General features: G+C 42.4%; 1 long non-coding RNA gene and 1 other non-coding gene across 2 annotated transcripts in view; both read right to left on the bottom strand.

Annotated features, from left to right (window-relative positions):
* The window catches only part of LOC126354617 (uncharacterized), a 121,648-nt gene that overhangs the window by 90,291 nt on the left and 15,508 nt on the right, over positions 1–15,849 (bottom strand). The window lies entirely within an intron of this gene.
* Positions 12,765–12,836, bottom strand: Trnap-ugg (transfer RNA proline (anticodon UGG)). The gene has a single exon. It is a non-coding gene; the product is annotated as a tRNA-Pro (tRNA).

Below are 15,849 nucleotides of genomic sequence, written 5' to 3'. Positions count from 1 at the left end.
CTTCCAGACAAACTGACATGGCCAGGAGATCAAACATCACAGTGGCTCCATCAAGGGTGAGCAAGTGACAGTTCCCCTGGACCCATCGCACTAAAGGATGGACAGAGCACAGCGTACAGAGACTTTGGAGGGCGCGGAGAGAGTCTGAGCAGAGGACACAATTGAAAAGCCTGTGTCACTGGATGTACTCCGTGGCCTCATACAGGGAAAAGAGTTTGGCAGTAAATACTGAGCACTTTGCCGGACCCCCGTACCGAGAAACGTCGGCGCCAATGACGAAGGCACACCCGACAGCATGGTCACTCTGAGAAACATCAGTGTACACAAAGGTACTATCGCAAAGTTCCATGTGGAAGTCATGAAACTGAAGGCGATAGAGCGAGGTTGCAGTAAGATCCTCAGGAAGCGAATGAAGGTCAAGGTGAACACAGGCTGCTTGGTGGTGAAGGGTGGGTTCACACCCAGGTGTGTGTGTGTGTGTGTGTGTGTGTGTGTGTGTGTGTGTGTGTGAAGTTAAGCCACTGGAGCAAGCGCCAAAAGCGGACTCCAGAAGGTAACAATAGAGGGATGTGCTCCATACTGGGGATCACAGGAGTCATCAATGAAGAAGGCACAGGATGGGTGGCCAAGCATAGCAGTCAAAGGGCATGCATAACTGCTGAGGAGTAAGTCATGGCAGTAGGACAGTTGTAGTTTGGCAGACTCTCAACCGGACTAGTGTAAAAGGTGCCAGTGACAAAATGGATGCCATCCATGATGGCGTAAGAGGGCCGGACATGCAGTTGCCTGAACAAAGCATCCGTACTCTACTTTCGAACAGACGAGACACTTGCATAAACGGGGAGGGTGATTCGATCTGCACCCCATGAAGTACCATTGAGGACACGTAGGACACTGAGGGACCGTGTACAGCGGGCTGCCAGGTAAGACGTGTGGGAGGACCAAGAGAGTTTCCTATCGAGCATGTGTCCCTGCAATTTCGTAGTTTCAATGAAAGGAAGAGCAACAGGCCCAAGATGTACAGATGGTGGGAGAAACCAATTGTGCCGCCAGGAATAAATACAAACGATTTTGTCAATGGAGAAACGAAAGCCATTGTAGATGCTCCATGAGACATCACTGAAGACGCCGCTAGATGAGACAGGTCCGTGGATAACTGGAGTAGATGTCAAAACCGTCAACGAAAAGGGAGCCAGAGATGCCTGGCGGAAAACAGGCCATTGTAGGGTTAATGGCGATAGCAAAGCGGATGACGCTTCGGACACAACATTGAGGCACACCGTTTTCCTGGATAAAGGGGTCTGACAAGGTAGAACCCACATGGACCTAGAAAACACAGTCTGTTAAAAATTCCTCAAGGAAACGGAGAAGGCAGCCATGTAAGCCCCACATGTAGAAAGTGCAAACGATACTAGTCCTCCAGCAGGTATTGCGGGTTTTCTCCAAATCGGGAAACATGGCCACATGCTGGGATTTCTGCAGAAAAGCATTTATGACATGGATGGACGAAGTGACGAGATGCTCAACTGCAGAACGACTTGCTCGAAATCCACACTGTGAAGTGGTTAGTAAATTGCCAGACTCGAGTCACCATAACGGCTGGGCACGAATCATATGTTCCATTACCTTGCAAACACAGGTGGTGAAAGGGAACGAGCGGTATCTAGAAGGAAGGTGTTTGTTCTTACTGGGTATGAAGGGGCTCCACGCGCGCGTCTGGGAAACGTGCCCTCTGCCCAGATGCGGTTGTATGTATTATGCATAAATTGCTTTCCCGCAAGAGAAAGGTACTGCAACATCTGAATGTGAACAGTGGCTCTGAGCACTATGGGACTTAACTACTCTCGTCATCAGTCCCCTAGAACTTAGAACTACTTAAACCTAACTAACGTAAGGACATCCCACACATCCATGCCCGAGGCAGGATTCGAACCTGCGACCGTAGCAATCGCGCGGTTCCGGACTGCGCGCCTAGAACAGCTAGACCACCGCGGCCGGTGAATGTGAACAGTGTCTGGCGCGGGGACGGAGGATCGGGATGAACTGAAAGCACTCACTTGCAGCACTCACGACTCTGAGAAGAGAAAGATATCGCCCGAGCCTCCTCTGCTCGGTGGAAGTACAGCTAGGTGATAGTGGGAAGAGCTGGAAATTTTCGAAAAATGGCAGCCCAAGGTGGTGGAGGTAGCAATAGGGTGCACACTGACATGTCTGCTGTTGTCAGGGTGGAAATTTGGGAATTTATCTTGGTCTCAGAGAGCCACATGACAGAGGATGGAGTGGAATTGTTAAAAGAACTAGTGAATAGCTAGCTTTTTTGCTATCCCAAAGAACGCTATGACACTGTGCACGCATCTGTTTATAATGAATTAAGTTTGACATTGTAGGATGATGGTTAAAAACGCAGAGAGCACATCTCCATGCACGAACTGCATCACGACATACCTCAGTCCACCAAGGGACGGGGCATGGCATGGTAAAGAGGAAATGCGATGAATGGAACGTTCTGCAGCGGTAAGGATAACGTTTGTAAGATATTCCACTTGATCATCACAGCTGGGGACATCTTGTTCTTCAAAGGCCGACAGGGAGGAGTAAAGCTGCCAGTCAGCCTTAGTAAGCTGCCATTTGGGTGTGCATGCAGGTGGGATAGGAACCAGCAAACGGGTAGCACATGGGAAATTGTCACTCGAGTGAGAAAGAATGGACCACTCGAGACGATGGGCAAGCTGGACAATGCAGAAGGATAAGTCCAAATGGGAATTGTGTGAGGAGTCTGAAGGATATGTGGGTGCTCCTGTGTTAAAGCAGAAGAGGTTACATTGATTAAGGAGATCAGCCAAAAGTGCACCTCTCTGACAGGTTCTCGGAGAACTCCAAAGGGGATGATGTGCATTAAAGTCACCAAGCAGGAGAAAGGGGTGAGCTAACTGCCCAATAAGCTGGAGGAAGGCTGCCCTGGTGACAGAAAATGATGGAGGGATGTAAATGGTACAAAGGGAAAACATCAGGTGAAGAACGAAAAGGCGAAGTACAACAACTTGAAGACAGGCGGTCAGGGATATGAGTTGACTATGAACATCATCCCATATGATCAGCGTAACGCTCTCATGATATAGAATGCCAACCTCAGGGGGAAGGTCAAAACCGACCGGGAAGAAATTTGGAAGCTCAAAGCGGTCATGAGGATGCAATTTTGTTTCCTGAAGCAGAGTACAAGAGAACGCTGTGATTCTAGAAGCAGCCGTATACCATCGTTGTGGGATCGAGGACTGCGAACATTCCATTGGAGAAGAATCATGATGAGGAATAAATGAAAGGGTGTCACCTTGGTGGCTTCCATGTGCAAGCATGCGAAGACTCGCTGCTACAAACCACAGAGGCAAGAGGATGCCCCTCTGTGAGGTCCACAGAATCATCAGCTCGCTTGTGCTGTCGGTCTGTGGAGTCCAACGCAGAGAAATGGTTGGTGGTGTGCACTGGCCACATTGAGGCTGGGCATGCGATCATATCACATGGTGACACTATCGAAGAGGATCTTAGAGTCGACAAAGGAGAAGACCATTTGTTTTTGTTGGACTACTTCGAGCCTTTCCGATTAGCAGAGGAAGACTCAGGTGTTGGTTGGCTGGAAGGACATAGAACGTTTCCATGGGAATGTTCCTTCTGTCCTTTCCAGCCTGCCAGTTGTGTAGCTCTTGACTATGCCCCTTGAGGAAAGATTTTGATGGCTTGTTGTACAGCTCCCCACGATTGCCAGCGTCTCCGATGGCGCGCTCCTTCCAACTAAGGGCCCCCTTCCCTTCACAAGGGGGTGCTCCCTCCTTAGGTGATTGTTCACACCTCGGATAGCACCTCCGAAACTCCTGATACAGCGACCAATCGGCAATTTCGGAAGGTAGGAGCTGAGGCAATCACCTCTCCCTGAACCTGGTCTATACCAGGGAGTACATGCGAACCCTACCTGTCAACTCAGGGCTGAGAATTGGGTAACGCGCAGTCACCTGTTACGCACCAAACACATGGGCTGGCCTTCAGGAGTGCACAGGGAGGAAGAAGAAAAAGAGGAACCTCGAACTCCGAAGTGAAAAACAGTGGTGAGATTGTTATTATGTCAGCAACGAACAGTGCATAATGTTCCCAATAACATCCCAGACATGTTCCCCAAGGGAGAGAGGGGGAGGGGGGCAGGGGGGAGGGAGGAATAGCAAGAGGACAGATATGCATCACAGAAAGGAAAAGATGCTGTAAAGGCTGGAGCCTTGTGGTAGCCAATCATGGACCCACCAAAGAATGGCGGGCCCCTGGGGGGATCCTTACGCCTGGAGCTCCACCATGCGTAACATTTCTTCTTCTTCTTCTTCTTCCTCTTAGCCGTCTGTCGTCTCATCACAACTCTCAAATATATCAGGCTCGTATCTACTAAACACCAATAAGGGATGCTAAACACCTCAGCATGCCAGCATCTAGACAGATCGTGTGTGATTGGAATGGTGATGTGAGTAAGACTGGTATGGAACAGTCTTTGCAGAACAGCAGGTATAGTACTGGAATTTATTTTATTTAGTTACACTGCATGTTCCATAGGACCAAATTGAGGAGCAAATCTCCAAGGCAATGGAACGTGTCAGTACATGAAATTACAACATAAAAGTAATAACAGATAAAAATAAAATGTTTATGAACCCGAAAAAAGTCAACCCATAAGTTTAAGTAAACGCAATCGACAATACAACAAGAATCAGCTCACTTTTTCAAGGAACTCCTCGACAGAATAGAAAGCGTGACCGATGAGGACACTCTCCAGTTTCGATTTGAAAGCGCGTGGCTTACTGCCAAGATTTTTGAATTCGAGTGGTAGCTTATTGAAAATGGGTGCAGCAATATACTGAACGCCTTTCTGCACAAGAGTTAAGGAAGTCCGATCCAAATGCAGGTTTGATATCTGCCAAGTATTAACTCAGTGAAAGTTGCTTATTCTCGGGAATAAGCTAATATTGTTAACAAGAAATGATAGCAAAGAATATATACATCGAGAGGCCATTGTCAAAGTACCCAGACTAGTAAACAGAGGTCGACAAGAGGTTCATGAACTTACACCACTTATTGCCCGAACCGTCCGTGTCCGAGCCTTTTAGAATGGGAAGAGTTACCCCAGCATATAACACCATAAGACATAATCGAATGAAAACTAATTTTCTTTTCGAACGATCAGTCACTTCAGATACCTTTCGAATAGTAAAAATGGCAGCATTAAGTCTTTGAACAAGATCATGAATATGGACTTTTCACGACAGTTTACTATCTCTCTGAACACCTAGAAATTTAACTGTTCAGTTTCACTAATCATATGCCCATTCTGTGAAATTAAAACGTCATGTTTTGTTGAATTGTGTGTTAGAAACTGTAAAAACTGAGTCTTACGGTGATTTAGCGTTACTCTATTTTCCACAAGCCATGAACTTAGGTCATGAATTCAATACTTGAAACTGAGCCAATGTTGCACACAACATCCTTCACTACCAAGCTAGTGTCATCACCAAACAGAAATATTTTAGAATTACCCATGATACTAGAGGGCATATCATTTATACAAATAAGGAACAGGAGTGGGGCCCAACACTGATCCCTAAGGCATCCCCCCCCCCCCCCCACTTCACTGTACCCCACTCAGACCCCACATAACAGCCATTCTCAACTTTGTGAATAATGACCTTTTGCTGCCTGTTGCTAAAGTAAGAGGTGAACCAATTGTGAGCTACTCCCCATATTCCGTAATGGTCCAACTTCGGGAGCAATATTTTGTGATCAACACATAAATGCCTTAGTTAAATAAAAAAAAAAATACGCCTATCACTCGAAACCTTTTGTTTAACCTATCCAGTATCTCACAGAGAAAATAGAATATAGCATTTTCAGTCATTAAGCGTCTTCTAAAGCCGAACTGTACATTTGATGTCAATAACTTTAGCAAATACTGATGGCACACAAGTAAGTCTAAACTTGTCTACATTATCTCTTTTTCACTTTTTATGAAGCAGATTTACTACTGAGTGCTTTAATTGTTCAGGGAACTGACCATTCCTAAAGGAAAAACTACAAATATGGCTAAATCCAGGGCTTACATGTCCAGCACAGTACTTTAATATTCTGCTAGGCACACCACCATAACCATGAGGGTCCTTAGTCTTCAGTGATTTAATTATTGACTCAATCTCCCCCTTATCCGTATCAAAGAAGAGTATTTCAGACATCAACCTGAGAAAGGCATTTGCCAAGAAAGTTATATGATTCCCTGTAGAAACTAAATTTTTATTTTATTCACCAGCAATACTCAGACACAGATTGTTAAATTCTGTACATACGTCTGATTTACCAGTAACAGAAATATTTTTACTACGAAATGACTTTATGTCGCTGACCTTGCGCTGCTGATCAAATACTTTCTTCCCAACTAACCATATGGTTTTAATTTTATCCTGTGAATTAGCAATTCTATTTGCATACCACATACTCTTTGCTTTCCTGATAACATTTTTAAGCATCTTACAGTACTGTTTGTAATGGGCTACTGCAGCTAGATAGTGACTACTTCTAACATTATGATATAATTCCCACTTTGTTCTACATGATATCCTTGTTCCACTAGTAAGCCATCTCGGCTGCCTGTTACTGCTAGTACGCCGTTTAGAACGTTCTAGTGGAAAGCAACTCTCAAAGAGCATGAGAAATGTGTTATGGAAAGCATTATATTTGTCAACTATAAACATCCTGCCACTCTTGTTCCTTGACAAGGTTTAAAAAACTCTTTATTGCTGTTGTATTAACTGCTAATCTGTATCCTGGTAAAGGTTCAAATGGCTCTGTACACTATGGGACTTGACATCTGAGGTCTTAGAACTTCTTAACCTAACTAACCTAAGGACATCACACACATCCATGCCCGAGGCAGGATTCGAACCTGAAACCATAGCGGCCGCGCGGTTCCAGACTGAAAAGCCTAGGGCCGCTCGGCTTCAACGGCCGATCCTGGTAAATAAAGCCTCTGAATTGTCAAATTATTTAAGTGGTGCTCCAACATACCAGTCATTTCACATTCAACATCTATAAGCAGTTCACTAACTTTGTCTCTAATACCTCCCATATTTTGATGAAATATTCTAATTCCTACTCTACCTGGAAACATGACATCCTCTGAAGGTGAGCCCTTAGTTAGAGGGACTTCCTTTAAGCAGGTATGTCTATCAGCTGACTTCAGTCTAAAAAAGGTGCACCTCTAACACCAACTACTACAGGAATTTTTCCATGAGTGATCCCACCACCACCCACTACACTGTCACCAATAAGCTTTGCCATCCTCCACTTCCCATATCTATTGAGCTGCTGGCCCTGCCTAGTGAAACCTGATCTACTGACAGAGCCAACTGGCACCACTGAAATGTGGAGCACGCCCTCTGCCATCACTGCCCTCCCCAGCCCCATGTTAACGTCGCATTATGATAAGGCCAATCATGAGACTGAAAGAGCTGCACGAAATGCACATTGAAATCTATTCATTACGTTGAACTCAGCTCATTCTGTTCCTTCATGAGATGTTTAATATTTCTGGGCAGTTTCAAATTAAATCGGAGACAGTATTTCAGGGACGGTTGGTTAAAGACAGAAGATGAGTTTAATATATGCACAGAGAGCGACCTTATAGAGTTTTTCTCAGGGTCCTTAGCCTACAGGTTCAACGAAAGGGTAACTCATCTCAGAATAGGGGGATAAATGTTAGAGCTTTGAATTCTTACTTTATCCATGAATGCGTGGATACTTTGCAACTCCATCCACATTGGGGGAAATGGAAGATCGTAACAAAATCTTACCAAATTTATAAAGTGTTTTGTCTAAGGGACATAGTTTTTGCTCCTCCTCTCTGCTAGTGGTTATTTCCTACACTAAGAAACAGTGTATGTATTATGTGATGTTTGTTGTGCAACAGGGTTCGCAATATTTTCACATGTATATGCCCTTCACAAAGTAATGGAAGGGGCGGTTTAGCCATGATACGGAAACTGAGAACCATGCTGCACTGTCATTGGCTCACAGCATCATCAGATCGACACTATGAAACGTTTTGTGATGTGACAACACGTTAACATTGCTGGTTTAGACATCTAGTAATACAGTGAAGTTTTCAATGTACAGATGAGAGGGATGCGGTAGTATCTCGTCAATTCTCTACTGGGTGATGTTAGTGGAGTTTTTATAGTTCGCAGTTTTTCTTGATGGATAGTACAAAATATGGAGGGAGAGAATTTTTGGATGACAGACATGAATGCAAACTGAGAGATGCAGATCTCCTTAGAACTGCAATACCTGTTCGTAGTTTGGAAACACACTGCAATGCAGTAGAAAAATCCCTGTCCTCTCTTCCAGTTCTTGTATGATGCAAAATCTTCCTGATTTTCCTAGGAAGAAGCACCACTGCAAGAGTTTGTACTGTCTTTTCTACTCCCTCGTGTTGTAGGAAAAAGCTTCATTTGGCTCTTACCTTACACACTGTACTCAGTTGTTTGAGTTACATCAACATGCTCCTATTACCATCAAGTGGTCAAAACACGGTTCTGTTGCAATAGTTCAGCTCACACTGTTTCTGCATAGGATGCAGAAGGTGGTAGATATAGTGTTCTCTGACCTCTGCTGAGTTACAACACACTGAAATGATCACATGGACAAAGCTGCAGGGAGAGTAGAGCAGAGACTAAGGAACAGTTACAAGATACAAAGGGACTGTCTAAAACCATGCTGTAGTTTTGCTGTATAGAGTCCATAGCAGATAGGTTCGAAACAGATGACTTGTTTACTGGTCGTGTAAAATCTGCCTACTGCTTGTAGAAGAATCAGCAAAAAACGAAAATCCTTTACAGCGCCACTGGTGATGGCATGACAGCATAGGGTGTCTACCTCAGCCAGCCACATAACGGGATATATATATTTTACACGTCGCTATGGCATCACCTCAGTATTGTCGAAAAGCAGCTAAAATTAGTACAGTGGATTGGCGTTCGGCTGAAATCGACTGATTAAGTATGTCACCAACACAAACATTAGGCTACGCTACAGGTTAAACTGTTACCACATCTTTATTCAGCATTCACATTCATTGGCTTCGCTACCTCACAACCCAGTTTTAACACTTCAACATAAAGGTATATTACAAGAGAACCCGCCGCGAACGAAACAGATCTAGCGCGACTGCCATCAGGTGGTAGAATGGATACTCCAGGGTTTAATTTTGGCTGAAACGCTCCTGAGTTCGTGACACCTCTTACCGAACTTTTTTGAGCTCACTGTAACACGTCGCCACTGCAGATTTAAAATAATATGTGTATATGAAATATTAACAATTTGATAATTTAAGTTTCCAGAAAATTCATGGTGAGTTTTCCTATAACACAAAATGCAAGTGTAACCGCAAAACTACCGCTTCAACGAGCAGCCACAATGTAACTGTTTGAATGTTGTGGCTGGCAGCAACTGATAACTTGACGTCATAGTCATGAAGATGAGGCCTACAAGAAGAACAGGCCGCAGCGCGTACGTAAGACTGCAGATCTTGTGAGCGCCATCAGCCGCCTCCAGCAGGAAGCGAATAACCATTTCAGACTAGTTTAATTCGTAACTGTGCGTTTAAATGCACGAAAACTCTCGACAGCACACGACAAAGCTACGACCTTTCCGATATCACATACTGATTTCCCATAAGCCCTGCAGGGAGCTGAATATTTTCAAAGTGTGGTGGACGAGATGACTATTGTGACATCAGAAGTTCGATGCAGGCCCCATTATTTCTCGTGGGGCTCGCACAAACACCACCGACTTGCCAATGTGTATCGAGCAGAACTAGAATGCGAAGTAACACTGATAGGGGGATAGACGGTACATCTATTGTTCATGTTAAATCTTCTGATTTATTGTTTTGATTGAAAGAAATTATGTTTTAAAACCTGATTTCCAGAGCACAATTTTACAAAAAATTGTTAGTTTTGTTACAAGTTTTCAAAAAGCTAAAAGGGAAGGGTATTGTACGCTTCAAGCACCTAAATATTTAGAACTTAAACGCTGCTTGATACTAAGAGAGTTAGTAGTTGCAGAATCCGCACAAAGAAAGGGACACCAGTTCTAAACTTCCGTGAATCTGCCCATGTGCAGTAGAAGGCAAAAACGGGCGCATGTGCAGAAAGCAGTACTCCGACTATGCTATCCGCTTGAAATTTTTTTATAACTGCCGTAATTAAACAAATGTAATATTTTTGTCACCATACTTTCTTTTATACAATGTTTCTAAAAACCGCCCTGTATGATAAGATACGACCACAGACGTTTCCTGAGAGTGCATATACAGAGTGTCCCATTTCTCTTGCTCACCCGAAATAAACTTTCCTGATTATTTCAACCAATGTTTTCTAACATCATTGGGTAGTTTTTGCTGAGGGTACATGTGTTATGTATTGCCACAGATGTAGGAAATACGGCGTAGAGATTAACCATGTACATTCTATTCAAAAATACACTCACCCAAGAGATATTCAAAAATATATCTCACTGTACAATTTTTGTCAATAAAACGTAGACATGCAAATGATAAAGAGTACACAGGTTGTAAAGAAATCGAGCTGTTTACTGCCTTGATTGTATATGTTACGAACCCAATGTAGTGTTGTAGTAGAGGTGTTGGTGATATCTGACTCATGTAGCCATAGATACTACTCTCCCCCCCCCCCCCCCCCCTTCTTTCCGACATACATCATTTGTTGTTTGTTTAGTGTACAGTACACTGATGGAACCCTCACAATCGTGCAACAGAGTAACTTACTAACTTTTTGACGGTAATACACATTGTGAATACAATTTTTGTTGTGTAGAGTTGCATGATGTACACGTGTGACGATAATGGAGAAATCTGCTGCTCTACGGGGAAAGTGCACTGACAGGAAGTAATTTAGTAACTCGAATTTTTATTTCGGTACCAATCGGGAACATTACGACTCGTGTTGTTCTGTCTTTCTTGTACTCCAATGTACACACCCGTATTGTAATTTGCTGTAGGCGGGCAAAATTTTGTTCAGGCACAACTACTGTACAACAGACGATTCCCTACCACGCCATCGCCCTCTCGATGGATATTTGGACGTCCCATTTCTCGTCTACGTGAAACGAGAAGTTAAACGCAAGTCCTCTAAATCGTCGTAGAACACGAACAGACGAAGCTGCTGAGGTCACTCTGCTCGCTGGCGTATCCGTGAATCCTCAAGTCCGACGAATTCAAAATGAAGTTGGCGTCTTGAAAACAAGTGCAATTGCACTCTGCATCATTATAAATTCAATCCCCATCACGTTCATTTATACCAACATCTTCATCTTCATAGAAATAACTTCAACAATAGGGATCAATTTTGTCAGTGGGTTCAGCAACAACTTCTGACTAATCCTAATTTCTTCAGTCTTTCTTTTTACCACAGAGGCGACGTTCTCCAACAAAGGAATTCTCAATATGAGAAATATGCATTACTGGCCCCTCAACAACCACAATGGATCAGACAGGTAGAGCATCAACGTTCATGGAACATTAATGTTTGGTACGGAATTATTGTAGATAGCATTATCGGACCTTTCTCTGTAAATGGCAACCAGGCAGACAATATTCCCGATTTTTAATACAAACTCTTCCTTTTCTCTTGGATGTCGTATCTTTGACTCAGAGGATGGTCATGCGATATCAGCATGATGGGTGTCCTGCAAATAACGCCTTACGAGCATGATGAATTCTGGACCGTATACACTCTGGTAACTGCACTGGACGTGATGGGCCATTCATTGGCCTGCCCGATCTCCGAAACTTACACTGCTTGACTTTTTTTCTGTGGGAAGCAATCAAGGCTGCTGTCCACCAAAACGGCATGCACCCATTACAGAGGAAGTAGTAGCGCGATATATGGAGTCCTTGACCCTCAGAGACAATGGCCTCCGTTTTGAACATGTGCTGTAAACGCTCTTGTTTCATGTAGTGGTAGTATCACAGTAAAAGTTAATACTAATGACCATGTTACTTCTGAGTTTCCTTAGTACTGTAATACGGTACTGCACAATAACATGATCCAATTATTGAACAGTGTATTACTATTGCTTTACATGTTTATTGGCAATTTGTGAAATGTTCTAAAGCGCCTTGGAGAGCTGAAATGATTTAGTTAATGAAATGCAGTGAGGTAATATTTAAGTTGGAGAAGTTATATATTATTTATCAATTCCACTGCTACTTGTTTCAGTGTGATACATTTTTTAATAGCTCTTGGAGCAGGTGAGTGTATTCTTAAATAAAAGGAACATGGCTATCTGCTACATCTGTGGGGACACGTATACCCACTGAAAGAACTACCCAGTCAAGTTAAAAAAAACACGGGTTGAAACAAGTTTGATTACTACTGCCAACCACCTGACATTCGTGTATCATCGACAGCTGCTTGTCTAAACAAGCCACGTCCTTTCTCAAGAAGTTCCTATATTCCCTGAGCTTCTATTCCTTCTTTAATAGGAAATAGATCGTCCTCCCTTCTTGCCAGCCAGGATAGAACCAAGAACATCCGACAGAAACGCTCTACGCCACGGAACAAGCCATACTTCTTTTATAATGATATGCATGCATCTAAAAGGAATTTTTGTTTGCGTTTTCGAACAAATGAAATAATATAGCTTAAAAAAATTTAGTAAAACATTAAGGGCTCAGCCGGGATTTGAACCCGGGACCTCCTGCACCCAAAGCAGGAATCATACCCCTAGACCACTGAGCCGCACGGGAGATGTACAAGAACTTACTGGTTATCAGTGTGTCCATATAGTTTTCTCATTTACTATGTTTCTGTGTAATGATTTATTGGTTTGCTTTACTTTAAGAACAAGTTTTTCGTATCCGTTCCTTTTCTCGAACTTAAAGATTTGAGTGATTTATTTTCTGGATATCTTACTCCACTCAGTTTACCAACACCTGAATTTCTCACTCTTGCATGTCGATCAAACATAAAAGTCATAACTTCTCATATGAAACTAATCTCTATAAATTTATATTAGACTCAGAACTTTAAAAGAGTATCTTCATTGTTCATATCTTCACACTTCCGTAGCGTTACAAGATATCGTTGTTTCAACAAACAAAATCTACTTTACATCAACACAGGTTAACGTGTGCCGGTTGTTTCAAATTCTTTGACCTTACGCAACTACCACAAGATATTTAATCCTGTCATTGTGATCATCTACATCTTCTTGCGCCTTAGATTGGCATGAGGCACCATTTAATTTCTGTGAGAATCCCATTTTACTTATGTCGATTACAGATAGATACGATGATTGTTTTGTTGACCGTAATTGTGAGTGTTAGCTTTTCATTTTTCCCTGCTTTGTTGAGCAGATATCAGGTATCAGAACTAAGAGTGATATTACTAAAACAGTACTTCACTTTGAGCACCATATTACGCATCTCGCGCTATTATTTCATGGCGTGCTATTTCGGCGCTTTGATCGAACGACACAACAAAAGCGGTTATGCTCACATTCTTGTGCGCTAGAATACCACGAACGGCATGAATAATACACTATTGTGACTCATCATATTATTGATATGAATTAAAACAATATTATTATGTACCAGTACCAGAAACATTAAGATGGTCATCAACGTAAATGTTTTACATCTTCGTAACGACACCTAAAAATAATAATTTCTATCAGTGGAAAGAGTTACAACTACGACGATGTACTAGAAAACGCGACAGCGATTTTAGAGTCTGCTAATGAGCTTTTCGTACAACTAACGTTACTCATTTCTGACAGAATTCAACTGTGAATATCTAGCTAACAATTATGTGATATTGACATGCCGTAGGACGACATTACGTATAACGATTAAACATTATCTAAGCGACTGAAATTTCTCTATGAAGTGTACACACAGCATTTTATTATTTGTAAAAATTTTTGATTAGAAAAATGTACTTATTAGGAAAACTGTTACCTGAAGTCTTATTTCTTTTGGTTACATGAAAACAAATACAGTATTCAGTATTCGAAGGGTTCAAGTAGCAATCAAATTCTACTAATTGTCAATAAGCATATTGAAATTTTTTTGTCAGATTTTACTTGAATGAAGAGTTCACTGAGACAGCTGTTTCGCAGTCATAGCCCGACAGATAAATAATAAATGAAAACTGTAAATGTCATGCCTGGGAGAGACATCTAGCTTATGGAAGACTGCAATGAATTATTTATTAATAAAAACGAAAAACAGATGCTTGACGTATTCATTGTGTGTATCATGTTAATATTTACAATGCATGAAGAGAAGGTATCAAAGAACAATTATTTTCAGACAAAAATAAAATTTGTCACCATATTTCAATCAAACATTGTACGTAGTATGCTATAGATTGCATTTAGGATTGTTTATAAGTTATTGGATAATCCTTTTTCTCCTATACGATATTTGAGGAAAAAGTATATGAGGGCTTTTCTGTTTTTTCCTTCAATGTGAAGGCCGAGTTGCACCTCATCCCGTTTTCCCACAGAGGCCAAATTACATTCAAATTATTTTTTCATACGACGGACTCTAACGGACAAAAAAAGCAAAATTTGACAAATATAATCAACTCACCACTCATTGGATACAATAAGGCTCCCCTGCTGCGCCATTCTATGCGGTGTCGTAACTAGAGCTGTTGGATCCGGTAAGCGTTTGCTACTGAGCAACGAATATGCCACGAGACTTATCTGCCTGAGCTATTCCGTTACTGGCATGTTTTCCTGCCCGCACGCAGTTCGGGTCCGTCTGTGTCTGCATCGGCGCTATTTGTAAACCTGCTTCCATGCTTCCTCCCAAATGCGTTTCACGCACTGGTCTTGTTCCACGCTCTACGGTTTTCTCTGTTCACCAAGTCGCTGGCCTCTCGATTGCCCACGGCGTTAAATGGGGGTTTTCACACGCCAGGGCACGGCAGCAGCCGTTAGGCGAGCTTACGTCACCGCTCATTGCCACTTGCAGATGCCGGCTGAAGTGTCACAACTGCCGTGCAGTGAATGATGATGTGAGGCCGTGGCGGTCTTCAACAATTAGCCCATTCAAATACTATTGCTGAGGGGAAAGTTTTATCGAAGTTTCTTAACAAGCGTTCTATGTAGTTTCGACAGTGCTGAATCCGAATTTTCAAACTCCCACCTCCCGAAAGTGGGTCACAAATGAAAACAAAAATTACACAAAAAAATTAGTCTTTCCGTTTCTCGTTTTTAACTCTGAATTTTTGGCAAAGTCGACAATTTATAAAAGTAAAGGGCATAAAATTTCGCACAAAATAGGTACCAATGTCTTTTTTTTTTTTTTTTGTCACACCAAACGAATGTGCGTGTGTGAAGTGTGAAGTTACGTAATTTCAGGCGCTGCCAGCAAAACCAAACTCCTTACCTGTCAATATTTTAAGTTGATTCAAAAGGCAAAATGAAAGATACCACTTCCAAAATTAAGTAGCGTTCATATAACTTACGTAAATGATATAGCAATTATGTTTTAGTTTCCCTTTCGTAACAATAATTATGGTATTATTAACGTAACAATTTTAAACAAATTTCAAAGTAGTTTCATCCTCTTCGCGCTCCGTGCACCACTGCTCCCGTCTTTACTTGTTCATCAGCAAAATGAGAATATACACTATATGATCAAAAGTATCCGGACACCCCCAAAAGCCGGCTGCGGTGGCCGAGCGGTTCTAGGCGCTTCAGTCCGGAACCGCGCGACTGCTACGGTCGCAGGTTCGAATC

This window comes from Schistocerca gregaria, chromosome 3 (genome assembly GCF_023897955.1).
Source record: "Schistocerca gregaria isolate iqSchGreg1 chromosome 3, iqSchGreg1.2, whole genome shotgun sequence".
In the NCBI taxonomy this organism is placed as follows: domain Eukaryota; kingdom Metazoa; phylum Arthropoda; class Insecta; order Orthoptera; family Acrididae; genus Schistocerca; species Schistocerca gregaria.
The sequence above is the reverse complement of the archived record's forward strand: the minus strand, read 5'-3'. Positions and strand labels throughout refer to the sequence as shown.